This window comes from Passer domesticus, chromosome Z (genome assembly GCF_036417665.1).
Source record: "Passer domesticus isolate bPasDom1 chromosome Z, bPasDom1.hap1, whole genome shotgun sequence".
NCBI classification, from domain to species: Eukaryota; Metazoa; Chordata; class Aves; order Passeriformes; family Passeridae; genus Passer; species Passer domesticus.
This window is the reverse complement of record NC_087512.1, coordinates 43,342,495-43,366,618: the sequence shown is the minus strand read 5'-3', so window position 1 is coordinate 43,366,618 and position 24,124 is coordinate 43,342,495. Positions and strand designations below refer to the sequence as shown.

General features: G+C 36.8%; 1 protein-coding gene and 1 long non-coding RNA gene across 2 annotated transcripts in view; one reads left to right on the top strand and one right to left on the bottom strand.

Moving 5' to 3' along the window:
* Nucleotides 1–24,124, top strand: part of ROR2 (receptor tyrosine kinase like orphan receptor 2) — a 143,112-nt gene that overhangs the window by 27,011 nt on the left and 91,977 nt on the right. The window lies entirely within an intron of this gene.
* LOC135291469 (uncharacterized) lies at nt 1,181–8,207 on the bottom strand. Its single transcript, XR_010354259.1, has 3 exons — nt 7,878–8,207; nt 5,710–5,756; nt 1,181–1,765 (listed from the first exon to the last, which is right to left on the bottom strand). It is a non-coding gene; the product is annotated as an uncharacterized LOC135291469 (long non-coding RNA).

Genomic DNA, 24,124 nt, shown 5'->3' with positions numbered 1-24,124 from the left:
TATTTTGTTTTAATCAATTCTAAGTCTAAAGAAAAACAGAATTGCAGCAGGATTAAAATAACTTTTTTTTCTTTTTGTAAAAGACATTCTTTCAAGTTAGTATAATTTAAACTCGAACTATTTTAAATTATATGGTGTAGTATTTATTTGCCTCTTACACGAAAATAGCATGGCAATGGAGATGATGGGGATGGATGGGGGAAATCTGGGGACCATCTGAAAGCAAATGCTAATTTTTTTTGTAATTATGCGTTCTCTGTAATAATAAAAGACTTTAATATTCCTGTATGTAAAATGAAAGCAGCTGTCAGAAATAAATGTCTCTTTAAAAGAAACCATGAGTAGTATTATTCAAAACATACTTTTCCTAGGAAAATTAGAAGAACTAGACCTGTGATTACAATAGAGGTGTTACCTTTGATTTGACATCTGCATTCAATTCTTTAACCATCCTGGGGAATTTTTTTCCTAGCAAGTGACTCCTTTTTAATATTTGTTCCTTCAGTAACATAACATGTAACAGCTAACATAAAGCAAAACAAAACAAAAATAACCAAACCAAATAATAAAAAAAATAAAATGAAAGCATTTTTATTTATTACTTAAAAAGCCATATTTACTGCCAGTCATTCCAAAGGGTTTTAACCAAACTTTAGCCTAAGTTTAGAATTTAAAGTTTTTACAGGTGTTTTTTGCTGAAGCATAGGGAAGCATAGCTAACCATCCTAGGAAGAGCATATATTTCTGTGTAAATTAGAATACTATGGAAAACAGCAAACCAGAAAATAAATCAGTTTCTCTAAAATGTATTTTTGAATATTTTCTTATTAGCTAAGACAGCCAGCATATTCAATTCTGTCAAGTTTAATGCTGTCAGAATGTAAGTGCATTTAATTTTTTCTTCTATTTTTGTATACTTTGAAGGGTTTGGTCTGTGTCTGTTCATCTGTAACAGAGCAGCTTCTTACATTCACTCATTTGCTGCATTGTTTTTCTTACTGTCAGTAGTATCTCAGTGAATCCAATATCTAAATGCAACTTTCTGCTCATGATCACTTGGAAAAAAGATTTTCCAAATATGACACATTTGTGTTCCTCCTCACTGTAGGTCTGAAGGTTTCAGAACAAAATTGTGTCGGTAATACAAGGATGCAGGATTTTCCTTGCTGTATAGGTCCACATGTTTTTTTGTTTTATGAACTAAGGAGTCTCCAGCCTGTTGAAGGGTGGCAGTCTCAATCCTTTTGTATGTTCAAACCTATGTTGCCGTGCTGAGAGAAAGTGCTGTCAGTTTCAGAAGCTGTTGCGGGGAGCTGTGTGCCAGGCACAGGTACTGCTCACTGCTGATGTGCAGCTGAAAGCTCGCTCTCTTTTCACGTAGAATGATTACATTTCCAAGAACACTGCTGGAGGAGAATGGCTAACACATCTTCCCAGTCAATGGATACCTTCAGATACATTCTTCAGGTAATTCGTCTAGTGGTGCTGCTGAAATACAGTTTTCAGTTGTTCTCTGAGCTTCCTCTTTAATGCGCCACAGAAACCAGGCAGACTGATGTACTGTGGTGTTTTTGCTACACGTTGTGAATTACAGCACCAGTCAAATGCAACTATGTCCAAAGTCTGCAGAAAGCAGTGTTTTAAAGGCGGTTTCTTCGAAACTTGTTTCACTCCGGATATTAACCGGGGAAGAGGGGTGTTGCAAACATTTGTCCTTTGTTTCATTAACAAGCTTTTACGTAAGTCAAAAACAAGTCTGTAGCGGCTGCAAAAATAAACATTATTTTTGAGACCCACTTGAATGTCATAGTCCGTGTTGCTTTAATAGAGAATTTCGCATCTCACTTTTAAATTAGTATGACTTCTGTGATTTTGGAAACCATCAGCAAACTTTCCATCATACACTTACATCCTGCACTCTGCTTTGAAATGTTCCTTTGGCAGGATTTTAAATACAACAGGAAATGGAGTTAGAAGGTACATTCCTGGATAACTCTATTACACTTTGCAAGCTATTTCAGAAAGCTAACTGGGTCTGGGAAAAGGGATTAAAAAAGCGCTTGCAGGCAGTTGTCTATGTCAACTGAAAAGTGAACAACTCAGTATTCTTGGGATATAGGAGTTAAAGTACGGTCTGGAAACTTGATAGTATACAATAAATATATATGATAGTATATTATATATATACATATATATACACACACACACATATGATATCCTAATGTATATATGATAGTGTACAAACATCTGTGTCTTTGTTTTAAAGGCTATCTGAGGTAGAAGTAAAAACATATTCATGATCCTCCATGTCTACAGTAATTCTAAAATATTTTGAAAAATGTAATTGAAACTGAAGTACCATGGACTTCATGATATATTCATAATAAAACATGCTTTATTAAGATATTTTCTCAAATGAAATATCAGCCTGATTTTGAGCCCATTTTGTGAAAACAGTGTGTGTTGTTTTTTCATACATTTACATAATTTCCTTTTTGGTGGTTTAAAAGTAATTGGATATGTTTGGTTTAGGTAGCTGACAAAAATTGTTTTCTATCATAGTGTAACTTTTTTTTTTTAAAGTAGATATTCTGTCCTTGTAAAAGCTTCAGTAAGATTTTTGCACAGAGTATTTAATACAGTTTTAGAATTTTAAAATTTTTCTTAATTTTGGAGATTCTTCTTTTCAGCATATTAAACTGCTTTCTTCTAAGCATCTATCACATTTTTCCTATATATTTCCTATACCTATCACATTTTTCCGTATAAGCATGGAAGACCATAAGAATATTTTTACTTCCACATTGTTCATAGTTAAGAAGGCATGTCAACATTATAAAAGTATTTCATCATATATTTAATTAAATCAATATGTAATAAAACCCCCTCCAAGCCCTCTTCTATTTTTTTATGAACATTTCCTTCTGAATACCTGTGGACTAAGAACCATAAATACCAAAAGCTTGCTTGTCTGAGTTGATTGCCATAGAATTGATCATTCCTGCACCTAGTAAAAATCATACAAATTTTTGCCAGTTTGCTTGTGGTGTGTGGGTTTTGGGTATTAGCTTTTCAAAATGTTTTGGTTTTTTTCCCCCAACCCAGAAGACCAGCTTAGCCTTGAAGTGCTAAAAGCTCCAGAGAATTGAAACCTACAGCATATACTTCTAACTCATTTTCTTTTCAGGTTGAGAGAAACCTTAAATTGCAGTTGTGAAAAGCTGAATGGGTTAAGTTAGATCAAGAATTATATGTCTGAAGGTAGAGAAAACATTTTTGGAGGTGGGTTGTACGGGATGGTGACTTTCTGTTTTCTTAGTCTCATCACTTTCTATTCCATGAACATGGACATTTCTGTTGGATGATGGTGTCCTAGTAAAATTGTAAACATTACTTTTGTCTGCAGGATTTGCAGGAGGAAGAGAGTATCCATGTGGGTGAGCTAGAAGTTGTACAGCTCAACGTAAGAAGCTAGCACATGTAGGATATTGATAAGCTCACACAGATAAAAAATTTCTGTCCCCAGCCTGTATCTCTTGGGTGTTTCTTCTTAGATAGCAACTTGAACTCCCTATTTCACATTTTGCACTGCTTTTGTAAACAATGGGAAATTTTACTGCCATGTGGGGTTGCAGGCAGCAGTTCTAAACTTTTTAAGACTCTAACTGATGTGTCATTGCAGCTGTGAATTTGGGGTGCAAGTACTGCATTTGTTTTTTGTAATACTACCTTTGCAACCATAAGAGTGGAAATTTGCAAGCAGAAGATGAACAGAGAAGGAAGAGAACTTTAAAATGAAAGCACAAAATTTTCAGGAAAAAAGAAATACAATGGGATACACTTCCCTCCTCCCACAACAAAATACCCCAAACCCACAAAACCTCCCAACCATATTTTCTGGGCTTAGATAAGATGTTGGTTAGTCTTAATTTACAATTGATGTAAAGAATGTGATTTCCTCTTAAGAAAGTTTGTTTGGGTTTAAGTAGCTTGTTTGGGTTTTTTTCCTTTGGTTGCTTTTTTTCTCAACAATGCATTTATGTTTTCCATTATTGCACTCGAAATTACTTTTTTGGACCAGTCACAGATTTCTAAGTACGTTCCTCACTGCCAAGAATCAAGGCTTCTTTCTTCTGCTAGATGAATCATTAAGGCAGTAAAAAACCCCAACCAACCTTTCTTTGCTTCTAATCCAACAATTTCTCAACAAATAAAGGTAATAACAGATTCAGATGTAATTGTACTGTTTCTTTCCCAGTTGACCAAGGATTTGAAAGGGTAGCAGACAGAAATTTATAATAAGAAATAGCAAATCAGACTGTTAATACTGGACAGTTCTTTTTTCAGAAACAGTTATGGTAGTATGTAAGAAGTAGGATGGGAGAATTAAAAACAATAGGGATGTTCAAGAACATTTCTGACCTGATTATTTTTGAGAATAAATTGTCATCAACTTTTGGTTCAGACTTGCCAGTTTTAGCCATTGCTCCCTTTTGCTTTAAATCCAACATTTCATCTGTCTATCATAAACAGTATTTTTTATGCAGCTGGTCTGCTGTGGTGATGTCTCAAGTGAAAACACCCAATTGATGGTTGTTGATACAAATGATCAGGGATAAGTCTCAGCCTTTAAGCAAAGCTGAGAGGTAAAGTAAGGTGATGAAATAGTGGAGATAATGGTCACCCTCACTCTGTAGCTCTCATAATTTCTGTACTGTTTCTGCTAAATGTTTTTTAGAGCATTCCCATAAAAGATAAAACTATATATGTATGCAGTAGTTTCTACTTATGGGTGAGGGAAGGTGAAGTTTTCCATATCTTTAATGTGTTAATCTGCTAATGCTTTGTTAGCCTAGTGAGTTATCAAAGATTGTTCACTGGCATCTTCTCAATTTTTCTAACTTTACACTTCTGGACTGTGTAATAGCACTTTTATGCAAGTAGCCAACATATGAATCCTTCTTCTACTGTCAGACTCTGAAATTAAAGGAGACTAAAGAGCAGAAGCTGTAAGTTGGTGCTTTGCCTTTTGGACCCAGCATATACTGAACACAATGTGTTCTGCCACATGATAAATGATGAAAAAGACTCATGGAATTCTGCTCAGCGGCAAAACCTTCATTAGTGATCCCATAATGCACATTCACTGGACAGAGGAGGAAAAAACAGTTCTACTTCTCATTGTGTTGTCCAGCCCTGCACCTCCCTCATCTTGAACAATATCAATTGGTAAAGCATTGTCATTTTGAAAAAATGAATCAATATTCAGGTGTCCACTTTGTCTTATTTTAGGTTTCTATAAATCACTGTCGCTATATAAAATGGATAAACCACTTTGAGATGGATTGGTTTGAAAGGATTTTCATGAAATTAGTAGTGCTTGCAAATTTTTTGTAAATTAGAACTGAAATTTAAGAGAAATATTCTTGCTTAGAATTTCCTACTCTCATTATGCAGTGTTAATTTCTGGAACTAAACACGTGTTTCAGTTAACCGTGTAGATGGTGGAGTTAAAAAATATTTTAATACTTGACGTTGCATGTTCTGGAAAATCATATTCATTTGGATGATCTCAGAGTAGACCTGCTGCTGCACCAAGTTTCCTTGGAGTAATTATGACTTTCATTTTTGTATTTGTCCTCTGAAACTTTAGTATGTCTTTAGTGGGCGTTTGTGATGGTTTTCAGGGCAGAAATGTTATTGGCCCACCTTTTCAAGTGTCCATTGCAATTTTCTTCTGCATCAGCTTGGGTTACCTGTGGATGTAAAATAAATTGCATGTCAGAAAGTAGGAAAAGATGGCTTGTACACGGCATTTGGCATAGTCCAGGCAATGTGGTCCCTGGGGAACAAGAAATAATCTCTTTAATGTAATTTTAAGTGGCATCTCTGGTCTTATTACTCTAGGAGACAAAATGAAAGTCAATTTGTCAGAGGTGATTTATAGTCTGAGCTCTTTCAGAAAGCAATTACTCCAAGGAGCATGTGGCTAAAGAGCAGTGCAGTGCTGATGATGTGCTGAGGATGCTTTTTGATGTGGCTTGAGGCAGCTGTGCTCGAGTGCATAAATTGTGGTTCCATTGGCAATTCCACATTTGCTCTTGTTGAGAAGAAGTACTTTTATTTGATTGGGAAAAAAGCCCTGTGAATGTCAATGGAAACTTTGTAGGTGCTGTTCAGAATGCAGTGAGCATTTCCCCAAGAAGCTTGTTTACAGACTTAGTACCTTATTATTACCTTAGCAGATTTTAATTATCTCAGGATTAGGAAGGTAACTAAAGACATTTGTGCAACAGACACTTTCTTCAGTAGAGTTCTTTTACAAAGAGAGTTCTTTCAACATGTAGGGGGAGGGACAACATAAATTGTAATGTAGCTCTGGATGTATTTGAAATGGAGGTAATATTTTATTTTACTCCAGAAAAAAAAAAAGGATGGTGAACTGTACTTGAAATAGTTCATATGAAGTTGGTATTAACTGAAACTTCCCCAGTGCCTCAAATAGTGTAATAGTTAGGGGCAGGAGCACACTAATATGAACAGGGAGAATTTGGGACTGCATGGAAGCATAGGAATGTATGTTAGTTTATATATTAATCTTTCAGTATAAACAAAGAATGTTGGTATTTTAAAGTGTCTGCTTTCCTGATAAGGAAGCATGCTGATTCTGTTCTTGATTCTGTACAACATCACACAACCAAAAAGTCCAGTATTTGGATGTTGAGTTATTGCAAAGCTGGTATGCTTTATCATGAATGCTTGTGATAGGAAAAAACCCCACTGGTATGCTTGAGTAAGTCTGTATAGGACTTTTAAAAAGAGTAGATTTATACTAAGATATGAAAACCCTAAATACATGTTCACATTTTTAAAGGTACTAAATGCCTAGTAGGGTAAAACTAATTACATATGTGATGTTTGTAAACCTAAATTGTAATTGTAAAATTTATACTGAAAATGCATATTATGAGAGTGACTGCGCAGCAAATTTGATCACATTGTGTGATATCCTAATTGTTAATTCAATGTGATATTTCTTTTGCTAATTTTTGTTCCTATATTTGAAAGGTAAGAAACCTGATTAAATGCAACAGGTACCTGTTGGTGAGTTCAAAGATTCCATTGAAAATAATACAAATGAGTTCTCAACAAGTTTGGTGGCCACTGAGCTGGCTGTTGCTTGGATAAATATTTTTCCCCAGGTGCACCAAATATTATGCAGACCAACACCAGCTTTCATTTAAACTCTACTCTGTAACTATGGCCAGAGGCAGTTCCATGGTGCCGGAAATAATGCACTCCAGACTGGTCAGGGAAAAAAAACCCAAACCAACCAACCAACCAAAAAAACCCACCACTGCATAAAAACCACAAAACAAATAAAACCCCTAAATAAACAAACAAAAAAAACCCCTAAAAACCCACCCACACCCAACCAAAGGGTTTATCCAATCTGTAATTTGAATCTGGGATGTTTCATTCAGAAATGTTTTAAACTCAATAACTAAACCTATTTTTTAATTGAAATTTCAGAAATTGTCTCCCTGCTAGTTAAGCAAAGAAGCTACTAGCTACAAACCAGACATGATTAGAGAAACTCAAAATGGAAGTGTGATGCTTGTGGACGTTCATTGGTAGCAGCAGTTACTGCTACTTACAGGAGGAATGTGTGTTTTGCAGGTTCTGCCCAGTGTCCTTGGTGCATAAATCTATGCAATCCACTTATTCTGTCCACCAAGGTCTTTGTGTCTGATCCTCCCATTCTACCATATTTAGGGAACTCTGCTCTTAGATTATCCTCAATGGTGAATTTTTGTCCCTGGTGTCTTTCCCTAGCATGGACCACCTTTGAACAGCAGCTTGGGCTATGTTCTTACCATAAACTACAGAGGATTTGTTGGAATCTTGGACGCCTGTCTGCAGTTTACTGGGGAGATTTGTTGCCATGGTTCTGGCCTGTGGGTCTAACTGTGGTGCTGCAGCAGCATGATGGGGAGGAGGAACATGTGGCAAGGTGTGTTCCCAGGCTTAGCTTTGATGTGGCCAGCCTCTTTGGGGATGAGAAGAGATGTTGCAGATACATAGACATGACCACTGCTGTTTCATTTGTCCTCAGGGCCAACAAGCTGTCTCTGGCCTTTTCTGCCTAGAAATATCCAGTTTCTTTTCTGTTAAAATACATTGGGTACACCCTATTCATGTTTCCAGTGGCCTCTAATTTTCAGCTCTCAAATTTCTTTCCTGTTCTGTCTCCTCTTTGTGTATAACAAACAACACTTTGTGCCTTCCTCCTGAAAATGGCCTAAGTCTCTAGTTTGGCACACTGTCGCTCCATGACTTTCTTAATACCTCCTGTTCTCCTGTCCCTGCTTCCAGGCTTCCTTGTACACCAAGTCTGTTGGTGTATCCTGTAACTTTCTTCTGCTGAAACCCTGTTCTGCCTTTTCCACCATGTTCAGAATCCTAAGAGGTGAGTCATTTTGGTTATTGCAATATTCAGTTCCTCAAGAACATGAGTGGAGGTGGACTCCTGCTTCAACCTGCTTCATTGTAGTTAAAATACAGGCAGCCTATTCACATCTTGAAAAGTAGCTGTGTCAGTAGAGAGCAGTCCTGCTGTAGTTTAGCTATGTTTTGCTTCCAGCAAGTCTGGAACTTTGCTTCCAAGTTAAGGCTGCAGTTTACTGTGCCAGTCCTTGGGCTTGATAACGAGTGACAATACTGACTGTACTCTAAGGATGCTGATCCTAGTCTTCACATGCATCTGTGTTACGTGTGTCAGACAAGGAATGAAGGCAGTATCTTTCCCTCCTACTATCAGTCCCAACATCTTAATTTGTAACCAACTTATTTGGCATATTAAGGTGCTGGTCCCCAGAGTATGTAAAATAGCATATTACAATGAAAACATTTTTCTTTGGGAGCAACTGTGTGTGTAGTTATGCTCTTCGAGTAAAAGTCAAGCTAATTTAAAAACTGAATAGCTATATTGTAGGCAATCCTGGTAAACAAAATAAACATGATTGTGGGTTTCTTTAATTAATTTCTCTAGTGATACTAGTGCAAATCAGAGGAAAAAACAAATTTTCACTTGTCAGTGCTTTAGTGGTTTATTATCTACAGTTGTAATTGAGAAGTCACATGTCTAGTGTCTTGCCTCCATAGTTAACCCCGTTATTTTCATGTGTTTGCTTGAACAGGATTTATGCCTGATTAAGTTACTGTCTTTTATCATAATTAAAGAAAAATGTTGTGGAGGGAGAACTAAAACCTCTGTTCAATGGAAAACAGATTGTTGTGCCTGCAGTGAAACAAAAGGGACCCTGTCACACAAAGTGGCTTTTTTTTCCCCCCGTCAGAATAATCAGCAGTCAGAAAGATTTATCTGCTGTGAGAATGATTCAACTGTCCAGACTAAGGGTGTGCGGGGGGAGAGAACATGTTTAAGCTTTTCAGAAAGGAAGCAACATGCTTCAGAGTTTGCCTGAGATCACAAGAATGGCAGCTTTAGCAACAGTGCTTATAATCTGTATTTGTAAACTCTATTGCCTGTTTGCAGTTCATGCCAAAAATGGATTAGTAGATTTTAACAATCTCTCTCTTCAGGACTGTAAGTGAATTAGTGTATACAGTGTGTCCTTGATTTATAAAAGGTTTCTTCTTGTGGTGCCTTAGAGTCTCATTTTAAACAGCATAGCATGCTTGCAAAATTTTTTATTTTTTAATGTATACTCCTGGCAGAGAAAACTTCACTGTTGCTGTCAGCTTTCACCTATTTGAAGTTACTTTCAGGCAGTAACACACCGGATGAAGAATTTTTAAGAGAACATTAAAAAGGGTAGAGAAAATGTAAGCCAATAACAGCTGGATTATTCTGTCCTTCTAGCAAAACGGTGTATTCTGATAAACTATAATAGAACTTCTGTGGTTGATCACTTTTTTTTTTTTTTGGTAATTCAGAAAAATCTTGTGTTCTGCTGACTTTACAAGTTTGAAATAAATTTCTAACTTAAATTTTGATATAATTTCTATCAAAACTGTTTCCAAGTATCGAATCAAGGAAGAGCTGAGCAAATAACAGATTCTAAAGTCTTTTTGCATGCAGATTTGGCTTCATTCTTTGTACTTGCACTACCTGGAAATTTAAATAGAAATAAATACATCTCTTACACATTTTCTCTCTTTATATATATCAACAGTGCTTGATGGAGATGCAATATGGCCCAGACCTTAGAGGATGGTTAGTCTCTGTCAGGGCTTTATCAGCTCCTAACGGCTGTGAGGACAACTACATAGCATTTCTCAACACAGAATGGGCTAATTTACCATTAGAAATTACAGACTGAGTCCAAAAGCAACAACATTACCTTAAAATTCCTCTAAGAAATAATAACCTCAGTTTCACTCGTGTATCTGCAGATCTTTATGATGTGATGTGCACATTTTGAAACTCTGAAGTATGAGTAGTACAAGGCTAATTGTGAGAACCACTGTTCATACTTTTTTCGTGGCTGTTCCCCTTTGTACTCAGTCATAGGTGTTTGGTACATATCTGACAGCAGGATATTCCAGTTCATAATTCATTTACAGATCAGAAAGTTTTTCCAAAAAAGCATGGGTGAGACAGATTAGATATTGTTCTTCAGTATTTTTGAGGTTTTATCTTTGGCTGCAGAGGAAAGATTTTGGTATCTTCAGTCTTTTCTTCCTGTAGCAAGAGTAGCAAATTATTAGTAGTTTATATTCAGTTTGTTCCTGAGAGTTTATCTGGCTGAGTCTTTTTTGGATGCTAGATGGACTGATTTGGTTGAACATGTAATGATTTAACTCATCTGCTGTCTTACTTCCTTGAAGTTTAACATCAGAGATGGTTCTTCGTCGAGTAGTAATGCCCTACACTTGTAATTCTGTCATTCACCTGAGCTGATTTTATCTTCCTTACAGTTCATCTTTCACCTGGATTCCTGACAAGGCAGCAATTACAATATTTGCTATGCTGATGGTGGTGAAAAATTTTCTGTCACTATGGCAGCATTTTGCTCATCTTTGTTCTTGATTTTTATACAGGAATGAAGTACTTCAGTTTTATGATTGGGTTCTAATTCAAGTTTGCAGAGCAGGAAAGTAAACTGAACAGATTGCTTTGGAAATCATTAAGGCAATAATCCTGGAATGAAGTGATGCCTCTTAGGAAGTTGCCCAGAATGGAACTATAATTAGTATCAAAATGAGAAGATTTAAACCACCTGTTCTTATGTTCCAACATTTTAAAATGAAGTTATGTTGTTGCATTTATTTATTGTTTTTCGTGTTAACTTACTCTTTAAGGATTTACAAATCTCAATTGTCATTAGATTTTTGTGAGAGTTCTATCAATAAAAAATATTTATTTCCTCATTACATTCACAATTTTAATATCCATACTCAACTTTTATTAATGGAGAGTGACAGGTGATATGTCAACATTAGTTCTCAATTTGACTGAAAGACTCAGTGATATCAATAGCATTCAATGATACCAATAACATTCGTTTAAAGCTCATCTGTTTTGCATTTACCACAGAGTGTATGTACTATTTTGAGATATTAAAGTGGGAGTTGCAATGGAAATATATGTGCTTCCTTCTTATAAATTAATGGAAAAGCAGATCTCCACCAACATCAAAGGAGCTCTGAGCCATAGAGGGCTACTCTGGTCATATTGGGATGTAACTGGTAGTAATTGTTCAGCAATGAAAGATAATATCCTGCTGGTGATGTTAATGATGATGTGTTTGAATTAAGGGTGTTCAGGATGTCTTTTTAAATGTGTTTTCTCAGTCACTGTTATGATCCAGTGCAATAAAATAAGTCAATTTTGGGAGAAGAAACCTTTTCTGGCTTATCTTTGGCTCAATGTGTAAACACAGAAAAAAAAAAGCGAAGCAGGGAGGCTGGTTTTTTTCTGGAGTGGTAGGAAGATAACTGGCCTCTTTCCCCTGCAATTCAGGAGTATTTGACTTAGAAACAAGGTAATTGGAATTTCATTTGCCATAATAAGCATGAAAAAATTGGTATCCTGTTAAACCTTTTGCTTGGAGGTGAATGAGTTTCTGGAAGGAGATGGATAGAAAATTAAGTCTTTATTTCTTCTTTTCCTCCTCCTGTATCCCTTGTTACCTGGTTCCCAGTCCCAAGCAGATTGATTCCCTTATGAACAAAGGGAATAAGGCATCTTCCCCAAGATGCCCTGCTAGTGACTTTGGGGTATGTTTTCTCTCCCATGGGCTGTGGGATTCTGCAGCTCATTGTTAAGTACTGCAGCTAAGTTTCAGCTGCTCAGAACAGAAGTGGAAAAACTGCACAATGGCTTACTCACCTGCACAATGTCTTCACTAGCTCTTTGCTGCAGAGAGGAAAATTGCTTCTGGTGAGACATAATCAGTTTCAGCCCCTGCCCAACTTTGAGGGACTACAGAAGCCAAGGCCAGACAAGCCTTAGTAGTAGAGGTGAGGCACAACTTTAGCATTGATGGCCATGCACAGCAGCATTGCTGCTTGACAGCAATGGTAATGTGGTTGTACATGGTTCTAGAATTGGACAGAGTTTGGCTGAAGAATGTGAGTGTTTGAGGTTGGATTTCTTGTGTGTGTTCTTACACTGGCATCATTCTTTCATGGTATAGCTATTGTAATGGTAGTAGCTTAGTAGCCTTCTTCTTCAGCACGTTAGAAGATGAGACATCTCCATACCTATAGGCAGCAAATATAGAAATTACTTAAAAAAAACCTGATGATTTTTGCAATGCGTAGCCAGTCTGCAGAGTTAATTTTTTTTATTAAAAAGGGAATTGTGCTTTTAAACTGTCTAGCACAGACTGTGGTTTGGAGATTTGAACTACATGGTTCAGATGTAAGCAGACAAAATGATAAATAATGGATTTGTCTTGGGGGAGGAAAAAGAATATGTCATCATTTCAGGGTTGCCCACTCTGCAGAAGGCAATTATTCTAATGTTTATTAAGTGCTCATGACAGTGAGATAATTAGCCACAAATTAGATGGGTAGAAAATCTGGGCTAAAAGCCAGTAACTTGAAACAAAGCAAAGCATAATGATTACTCCCATGTAACACCCACACATTTATGGACACCCCTTCCTTCTGGGTGAATAGTAGAATTTTCCTACTGAAAATCTTCTTAGTGATGAATTAGATATGTACTGGAAGTCTTCTACTGGCAGTAATTTTAAAGTGGATGAATGTGGATAGCTCATCATATGAGGATAATGAATTTTTTGAGGGGGGAAAGGTTTCCTGTCCACAGATTCATGGAAGGTTTGTATTTCAATCTGCATGTCTTGACGTAGATACACATCAGTGAAGTATTTTCAGATTGAGATCCACGTCCTTTTAAAGAATCTCACTGGTTTCCAAAGAAAACTCTTGGAAAACATTATAAGAGATATGTCAGCAGCAAAGAGAAATTAACTGTATGTTCACCTACAGTGAATGGTAGGTGTCAGGTCATGTGCTTCCTGTTCTGTCTGTCCACCAGACTGTTGTGGAATGTGCCATCATTTAGCTAGATCACCCATTGATCAATAAGACGTGAAGAAAGTGTTCTTGGGAGTACAAAAAGCATGTGGGTTTCTTCATGTTTGGATTGCTTAGAAGAAGTTTCCTAAGGTTAAGTAGCAGCATAGCAGAAACACCAATTTTTATTTTTTTTTTTTGCAACTGCAGTTGTATTTTGTTATTAGTATGGAAAATATAGAAATATTAACTAGATTGTGGAGGTATCTGTTGTACAAACCAGGCAGTTTTGATAGACTAGTTCTGTTGAAAGAGAACTTCTGTTAACAGGAAGATAGGACAAAACTTAAACCGACTCAGGTTTAACTAATTTTCTTTGGGGATATTGCCTCTGTAATAGTCATAGAATCTTTGCTATGGTAGTGAAAGTTAATTTTTTAAAGGTTTTCAAGGTTTTTGGAGAGGCAACCAAAATACCAGCATGATGCTTACTGATGTAAGTGCAGGTTAAGTACCTTTAGATATTATTATTTTCCTATTTAATTATATAACTCAATGTTGCAAATTTATAACCACTTACATAGAAGACAGAGTTATTTAATTTCTGTTGTATTATTGTTGGTTGTATTATCTTGGTGTATCATTTCATTTGTCAGTGGAGAAATTCTTCATTAAAGACATAAATAATTCACCTTTGCATTTTCAGATAAGAAGAGACATAGTGTGTTTTCACTTTTCTCTAGCCTGCAGTTAAGACTGAATGCTTTTTCTGAAAATTGATTCATGTGTTTCAACACTTTTTGTGGTATATTCACCCATGTTCTTCCAGCTTCACCTCTTTTCTGCTGCAGAGATGAACAGGGAAAACAAACTTCTGGAATTAACATGCTCATTTAGCTCTGCTCTCTTCTCCCAGATTAAATCAGCCTCTGGACTGTGACCAGAATTTACTTTCATCTTCTGCCAGTAAGACTTCAGGCTTAATCTAGGCTCAGTGGGTGTCTACAGGCGACAAATGCATATTGTTTTGCTCTTTTAGGTAGTGATATGGGATAGAAGAGACAACAGATTATTGCTTATTGGAAAAGACACCTCTTGACAGCACCTCTTTAACAGCTATTAAAGCTGAATTCAAGCATGATAAATCAAGAAAGTCTATACAAGAAGGTCACTGTCTTCAAACATAAGAAGGAGACATTCCAGGTTGTTGTTTTTGTTTTAAACTGTTTAATGTCTCTTCAGGCAGCACAAAGACCCTTTTACTGCTTTGCTCATGTCCTTTGAATGAAAGTGATCTATCAGAGTGCTTTTCTCTAGGACCTGGGAAATGGTACCTCAGACCTCTCAGTTCCACAGGTCCCTCAAGCTATCCATAACTGAGCTCTACTTTTCTTTTCCCGCCTTTTCCTTTGTCCATGAGATGACTACTTTGTGTCCAACAATTTTTGCCTATATCTTTTCTCTGTCTTCCTTCAATTTCAAGAAAAACATAAGTAGCTGTTTAATTTCTTTCAAGCTTTTACCTGGAAAGAGAAGGTTGAATAAGAGAATAATAATCAGCTAGGATTTTTCTAGGACGGAACTTTTAAAATATTAGGAGCTTCAACACCTTATTTTAAAATAAAATTTTAAAAGTATTGTCAGTTCTTAACAGAAATTTCAGTTGTCGGATAAAAACTACAAAGAACTAATTAAAGGTTTAGGAAAAATGGAAGTTTAAAACAGACAAGAAGCGATGCTGTTCAGGCTTATGTTCTGTTCAGTCTTTGTGTGCTTCAAAAGCAAGCCCTCACAATCTCCAGTGAAGAAGCTGGGTTCCTTTGCTCACCTGTCCTCAGAATAGCATATCCTGTCCTGGTTTCTAACCCAAATCCTCTAGGCTGCAAATTGCCTTGATTTCACCTTCTTGTTCATATAGCAGAAAAGAAAATAGATTCTCTCTGGTATTCTTTATAGCAACCTTTTGTACATTGGACAAATGCTTACCTATGTCTTTTTTACGCTTAGACCTGGCCGTGCATTTTTTTTAAGACTCATGTTTCCTGTTTACTTTTGGAGCTGTCAGGTGATCGTAGCTTCTTCAGTGATGCATAAAGTTGGACGAGGACCTTAGCACTTGATCAGGGGAGTAACTATTTCCAGTTCTCATAAGCATCTAGTAAAACAAAGTAATGCATCCAGATACCCCAGTATCCTATCCCAGTACCCTTAGTAAAATTTGTAGGGGTTTTAGGTCTTAAGCATTTACAGCCTATTTTTCTAGTTTTGCAGCAGCCAGAATTACTCTTTGGGCAGAGAGTTTTTCAGTTTGCTGTGAATCCACCTAACTTATCTTCTTGCTCGTGTTCACGTTGCCTGTTTTGAAGAGAAGGTCAGAAGCTGTGCTACTAAGGACATATTATATGACTGCCATCCAGACATGCCTTCTGTATTCTAACATCCCCATAACCCTGTAAAGGGGCAGCTGCTGCTCTTCTCACCTTGTATGCACACACGTGGTCCTGCCTTGTGAGGTCATATCCATTGTATGTGGGGGGAACCTGGGGAGACTGCCCTCATCTGATGGGCCCTTAAGAAAGAATCCAGTGGGACAGGGCATGATAGATCAGATATAGATAATGACCTGACAGTAACTTCAGTTTTTATGGCATTTTCTTATTCAAGCTTTTGATCATATTTCTTAGTTCAAAATGCAGCTCATAATCAGTTTTTAAAAACTGATTAAGAAATATACTGTTTGAGAAAGCAACTTCTGCCTCTTTATTCTTGTCTTTGTTTTCTTTCCCACTTAATTAAGGACCTTAATTTTTATGCTTTCTTTAAACATGCAGTTTATAGAGAACATGTTTTTACTGTCTTTTTGTATCCATGCTAAATCTAACTCATTGTATGCTTTGGCCTTTCTGATTCTACCCATATGTGTTTATGTAATTCCTCTATACTATGACTAATCATTCATCACAGGCCCTTATTTTTGAACTTTAAAAAGAATGTTCGTTTTATATTTCCTGGTTTTAAAGAGGCCCTTACATAGCTGCATTGGTCCCATACTGTGCTTCTTATTTCTTCCATTTTGGGACAAGTTCTGTCTTTTTGTTCAAGATTTTCATCACCAGACACTTACCAGTATCCTTAGAATGCTGTTCTGTGTGTTTCTGAACGCAGCATTCCTTTTTGTATCAGTTTTGGAGGTTGTTTTTGGGTTTGGGTTATTTAATTTTTTTTTTTTTAGTTTTTAAGAAAAGTTTAATGTATCTGTCAATCTTGGATTTTTTTGCCCCCACAAAATGATAAATTTGTCATTTTATGACCACTAGTTTGGCTTCTGTTTCTTGACTCATCTCTCTTTTACTAAGATTTAAGTCAACCTCATGTCAGAAATCTCAAATATAATATTGGATTATCTGTATACTCTTTTTTGTCTGTTTTCCTCCTAATCCATGGATTTCTCAGAGAAGACCCCACACTATCATCTCTTTTATTCTGGATGCTGCTTCTAGTTACTTAAAGGATAAGCATAATGCATTCCTGTCTCTGATTAGTGAGATATAGCAGATTTTCAAGACCATGTGATTGACCTCACTCTTTTCACACTTTATATTTTTCAGGGATACTCAGTAATCTGCTTCTCAACTCTTTCTGAACTTCAGAGCAAGTGTATGTGTTCTTGTTTAACAATATAAGACCTTCTCTATTTTTCTTCAACCCCATACCATTTCACCAGCAAGTTCATTTCACCCTTCCACACCCATTCCAGCTTTGTGATTTATCCTCAGTCTTTGTGAGGTGATTAAGTGGCAATTTCTGTCGATTCTAAAGAGTTTAATGTTTTTCCTGTTTATTCTCCTTATTTCTGATGTTTCTGTATAAACATCTCAAGTGTTTAACATGTTGCCCTGTTACTCTCCTACTTGTCCCTCCTATGATTCTCAGACAATTTGTGTCTGAAGAATCTAGTTATTTTTGGGACTTGGTAGGGGTACTTCATAAGAACCCATTTTCATGAAGTAGCTTTTACAAAACTAAGTTTTCCTTAGAATATGTCCCATTGATTATTCAAATGTGGAGGTGTGCACCATCATTAGTTTTGAAATTAACATCTACAAATCTGAAGTGAACTTTGGTTAATTTTTTTGATGTTAGCTTTGTTTTCTGCAAAAGATTTATAGTTTGGGAATGGCTTAATTTAGTGTAAGTCAGCACAGAGGCAGAAGCTTGAGCTTTTTTAGTAATTTATTTTGATGATTATTGGCTCTTGAATGTCTGCTGTGGTTCAGAGTGTATGATTTGTGTTCTATGATGAGTTTTCAGTTACTGTATTATGATTGACAGTTTTCTGGGGTATGATTTTAAATGTTCCCATGAAATGCTTATGGTGACTTCCAGCCAAGGAGAATCAGATAAGCCAGAGCAGCATAGGTGGAGCTCCAGTGGGTGCAGCCTCCCTTCTGTGTAGAAGATAGAACGCTTCCAGAGGATAAACAATAATCCGCTTATTGTTTTCTGCTGACTTAATGTTCTTTTGTGGCTTGTTTGTTACAGAGTATTGGAAAGCAAAGTTGATTGGGATTTTTTTTACCACTTTTTTTTTCTCCCCTGATGTACTCTTTGTAGGTAGGTTGCTTGGCAGTGCAAGTTAAAGGTCCGGTAAACAAGTAGGGATGGGTGGAAGAATGAAAGCCAACAAAGGGAAGTGGTAGAACTCCAAAAGATTTAACTACATGAAAATAATACTTCTGCCAAAGGGCAGTTTTATCCTTTCTGTTCATAATAGCAGACTTTAAGTCTTACTCATGTGGATGGATCTGTATGGAACCTGGAAGTGATTACTTAAATGGGAACATAAAAGGACTATATTTGTGCTTTTTTTTTTAATAGAAAGAAATGGAAACTTTGCAATATTTATAGTAGCTCCTGCCAAGTGGGCTTGTCAGCCTAAGCCTTTTAGCTTCTTTTCTTTTTTTTTTTAAACTCAAGAAGATTTATGAAAATAGGAATTTAAGGATAAATATCTATATAGAATAGTTGTACACAGTTGTCTCTCTAGCCTTTATAGAGAGAGCATTAATAGTGTATTAATTCCTTTATAGTAAATATAAGTTTTAAGTTTTTTCCCCTTTTTGATTTTTTTTTTTGATTGTGGCAGTTATTTTTCAGAATGTTATTTACTTACCTTACCTTATTTTCCATGTGACTGATTCTGTCTTAGTGTCAGGGTACATAGGGATATACCTTTGTTGCTGTCAAAGACAACTGAGGATGTCTGACTTGATTTTCAAACGCGTGATACTTACCAAAATTTGGTTGTGTATGGATTTCCTGTTCTGGCTATACTTTCATAAGGATCATGAATACCTGTATTTCTGTGCTCAGAAATGCCTTCTGAAATCTGATTGCCTTCTCTTAAACTCCATCATGTACCACTTGGGACAAATTCTGGGATGAAAAAAGCCGAAAATTTTATCTGCTGACCAGGCTTGTACAGGAGTCAGTGATACATTATTTCTTTTCCATTCTTTGCATCTCCAGTGAAAAATATTCCCACTTCTCTTCCTTGATCTTCAAGCTGTATAATTTTACTTTTTTTATGGCAGTTTTATGAGCAGTTTAGAGGACTTTACAAAGAGGAAATTAATAGAGAGTAATATAAACAATGTAACGAGAAAAATAAAAATGTGAATGTGAAGCTTTATTAAAGGCATATAGCTGCAATATGTACTGTGTGGGGTAGATTGAAGCCTCAGTTTACAGAAAAGGTTCTTGGCTCTTACAATGCAATTGGGAAAGCTTGCTGTAAATATGCTATGCTTGTGGTTCCCTGTTCAACCAGTGGCGCCAGGAATCAGACCAAAGGCGGGGGGCGAGAGATGTTTTTTTGTTTTGTATTTTTCACTAAAAATTGCTTGATATTTTATTACATTCAAGTTTTCAGTGTTACTGTTCCATATTTGAATGATTTTGGGCTTTGAGATGCGCCTTGCTTGTGAGGAGTATGGATATCGCCGGGATCCTGCACAGTGTGATTTCTGTATCTGTATTTTAGTGTATTTTTTGACTCTTTGCCCGTGATTTAGTTACAAGGTTTTCCTCTCATACTGAAACAGAAGTTAATCTAGTTTCCACTTCAGATCACACAAAGATACCTCCCCTCCTGCAGTTTTAGTGAAGTGCTGTAAAGGATATAGCAGTAGTTGAGTGATTTTCATTTATACATGCTTCTTTTGTTTGAGAACTAATATCTCTGAACATTTCATTTGCAAAAACAACTTAAAGATATGGTGTCTGTAATTACACTATCAAAATTGCATTGACCATATATCCAATTCTTGAATTTTGTGGTGTTTCCCTATCTGAAATGTAATTTTTGTTCTACATTTCACACTTTAAAGAAATGTGAAGGTGTGTTGCTCATTCTAGGCTCAGAATATCTGAGATGTATCAAGTAAAGCTGTTTGGAACCATCTCCTACCAAGCAGGAGGTGTGTCGTTACACATCTGGCAATAGAGGTTGGAACCTCTGTTGAAAACTATCGCCAAGGGATGTTGGGAATGTTATTTGCCAAAATGTAGTTTCAAGTGAAGCTTTGGTCAAGGTTATGGATTAGAAGTCCTTTTAGGGTTACTGAGAATGCATCCACTGCAGGGAGTTTCTGAGACTGAAAAGAGTTTGAAGGTGGAAGACTTAAGGAAAAGTGTCATACATGAATCTGATTTTGCCTATTTTTAGACACGGGGCTAAATACTCAGTTGATCTAACGTAATGTGGCCAGTTCTATGCTTTCATTCTTTGTTAGCGATTTTGTTTCATAGATATAAACTGGAATAGGTTTTACCTTTTGTTCCAGGTCTGCACATTAAGGGGTCTCCAGAATTTCCAGAAGCTATTAAACAATAAACCATATTTAGTTCAGACACTTTTCAGCTGCAGGCAGCTAATAGATGTGAGAATGTACTGGCTTTTTTTTACTGGAGCTTTTTTTATAAACTGTCTTTTACTTTTTAATACTCCTTTCAAAATAACTGCTCTCACAGAGGGAGAGAAGGTATTCTAGGCCTTTCATGTACCAGGGTGTACCTGGGCAGTGCCCCTGTAGTGATAATTGCGTGGGTTTCAAGCGGTTTCAGCAATGCCTCTTCTTTGTAATCCATAGTACAAAAATGTGATTTTTCTTTTATGAAGAGCATATTCAGACAAGTTTTAGGATTTTCTGCAAAAAGATCAGTGTGTCAGAAACTGCATGTTGTGTACCAGAGTGATAAGGTGTAAAATTTAAGGAGTGAGTGCTTTCAAAAAGAGAGCAGTTTATGTTGCATTGTAAGAATTCATGTCTTACATTGGATTAATTTTCACTTTCTGATGAAAAAATTTCTATGCATGTGCAGCTACCACCTGCCCTCCATGTGAAAGAAGCTGCACTATTATCTAGAGATATTCTTTTTGTAGTGGTGAATCTGTTACTCTTCACTGTAAATAATTCATCTATTAAAACTGATCATGAATGCTCATGCATGGACTGAGGGAGAAGAGCATTCTAGCAAGAAGAAAAAGCATTTATTTGTATTCTGGTGAAAGTATTACTTCTTTCCCCTAAACATGGAGACCCACCTCACAAACAACCTCAAAAATGTTGTGTAGGGAAAAAACAGCTGCAAAAGGGAGAAGTGATGTTTCCCTGCCCTTTTCATCTTTCTTATTGAGTAACAGGGTCTGGAATGTTATTAACTTCTTATCTATCTCTCTTTTTTTTCTGTCTCTTCTTTTACTCTCTCTCTCTCTCTCTTTTTTTTTTTTAACCACCAAAATTGCTTTATGGCTCTTTCATTGCTTCACTCCTTGTTCATCATCAAAAAAAACACTTCTGAATGTTCTGAATATTAAGTCTTTGCTCAAAGTCAGGATGTAAGAGTCATGATCCTCAATATAAGGCAAAATATAGTAAGAAAACAGTATTTACTTTGCAATACTTGCCACAACTCAGTAGTGAGAAAATCAGCAACACAGGAAGATAAGAATGGCTCCTGAGTGTCTCTTATTTCTGACATGTCTAAAACAGTGTCCCATTCCCTTGACTTTATGAGAGAGCTGTTGGAGTTGGTATAGTGTGCAGGCTTCGCAGCACTGCACTTCTGGCAGAGGAGTACTTTGTGTCCCTTGAGTTCCTGAAGGTAATGATGTGAAGTAACCCTAGTTGAAACTCTGACGTGTGTTCTGTGGTAAACATCCTGTCCTTGTCCTTAGTACTTAACAGGAACTGCCTGACAACTGAAAGTAGGATAGATTGAACTTTCTGCTTTGTCACTCAGGTCAATAATTCCTTGCACAATTTGGTTCAGATATGTATGTTTTCGTAGTTACCAAAGCAATGCAAGTAGAATTAGCTGCTGTATAGTACAGTTCCTATGCTCACCTCTTATACCACGCTGAGGGATTTGCATCTGTATTGTCAGAAATGGATCTTCAGTTTCAGATGCTATGATTTTTTTTTTCGCCTTTGAAAATACTGGCCTTGGAAGCAGTGCCTACAACATTGTCTTCACTTTTTCAACATTTTTCACAATTTTTCTTTATTTTTAATTTTTTTTAAATATAAGCTCTTTTATTTAAAATCCTGCTGTCATACAGTTATGTCCTTTCTGTGCTGAAACACTGTAGTTTCTTTCTGAACAGGGAGGGCTTTGAATGGGTGATTTTAAACCGAGGAATTAAGTTGTAACATCAAGTGAATTTGAAACCAGATACTGCTATTCATATAATCAGGTTTGGGTTGGGAGGAATCTTAAAGATCATCTAATTTCAACCTCCCTGCTATTGACAGGGGTATATTCTGTTAAAGTGGTGACTTGAAGCTCCATCCAACCTGACCTTGAATACTTCCAGGGGGGAGGCATCCACAAGTGGGCAACCTGTTGCAGTATCTCATCATCCCAGTAGTAAAGAATTTATTCCTAATACATGGTCTAAACCTACTCTCTTTCAGTGTAGTGCATAATATAGAGAGTAAAATCTTCAACTTATATATGGTAAATTCTCAGTTACACAATGAGTAGTCTAATAAATCTTATAAATCAGTACAGATAAATCAAACTAGAAGGCAACAACTTACAGCTTTTCAGAAGACAGTCCTTACTTAAACGTGGTGGTATATTACAAAATTCTGTGTTATAAAATGACACTGTGCTGAAAAATAGGAACACTTTTCTTTCTGGATAAATCCGAGGCTAATATGAGACACTAAACTAGGCACACCAGGACTATGAAGACTCTTAAAGAAATTGACTGCTCGCTGTTTCCATGTGAAGTCATGTAAATCAGTGTCATGGGATAATCTCTGAATACCCAGCCGTGTGTAGTCATTGTTTCTCCAAATGCATACGAAATTCTTTAGTTGTGATAAAAGTCACAGAAATTACAGTAAACTCTAAATTACCCCTAAGCATAAGACAGTACAAGATAGTATTAAGTTCTGTCAAAAATGTTTATTTAAAAGTGGACTTCTGTATTGAAAATCTGTGCTCTGTAAAATGCTGTTACAAATGCTTGTCTTATGCTGTGTGTGCACTTGCACACACACACCCACACCTCTGCCATCTTCTTACCTGCAGAAAAAACAGCACAGAAGCAGTGCTTTCCCATCTGCACACACACCTTTGCACCTTCCTGTTGTACCCACACCTATACATACACATTCACTACACATACATGCAGCTACACATCTGTGTACACCAATCCCTTCACACACTCACACAAATAATTCCACAGGCTCACCTACACACACGTGGCTCTATATCCCTCCACCAACACATGGGCCTCCACACCATGTTACATGTACATTTATAGACATGCACACCCCTGTACCCACACATACTTGCACATGCACACACACCTGCCAATACCCACCCATCTATACTATTAAACACACTCTACCTCCCCAGCTGTGTGAATTCAGAAAAACTCCAACCAAAACACGTGTGAGCATCCCACCACACATGTATGTGTATATGCACATGCAAAGACATACAGACATCTATGAGTTCTGTGTGTTGGGCTTGGATTTAGACTGAAGCATAGGCTTTACATTTCATGTGCTGTTGAGAATGGTGTGTTATGCTACAGCTATGTCTATACAGCTGTATCCCCACTGCCTTTCATGTTTGATGCAGCTTTTACTTATAACCAGGTACTCAATAAATATTTGGTGGGCACTGAGGAAAAAAAATCCATCTTCTGTCTTGGTTTTGGGGGATAGCTTGAGCTCAAAATGAGAGCTTTTGGTTTCTTCACCAGTGTGAGGGGACAAGTCTGTGATTACATGCCTACAAAACACAGCCTGAGGTGATGCCATACAGAAACACCTTGGGGAGCCCTGATGTGCTTGGGCAGCAGAAGCCTTTCCCTGCCCTCTACCAAAGTCAGTGATGCAGTGCTGGGCTGTGTGATTTTTATACTGGCCACTGTGTTGTGTTATCTCATAGGCATGTCTTTGATCACCCAATGAACTAAACCGCTGAATTGAAATGTCCTCTGTGCTGTGGGGGAAATCACAGACACTTTTCTGTTAAGGTTAGAGCAGAGCCATGTTTAAATCCTTTCTGATAAGAGACTGTAATCAGG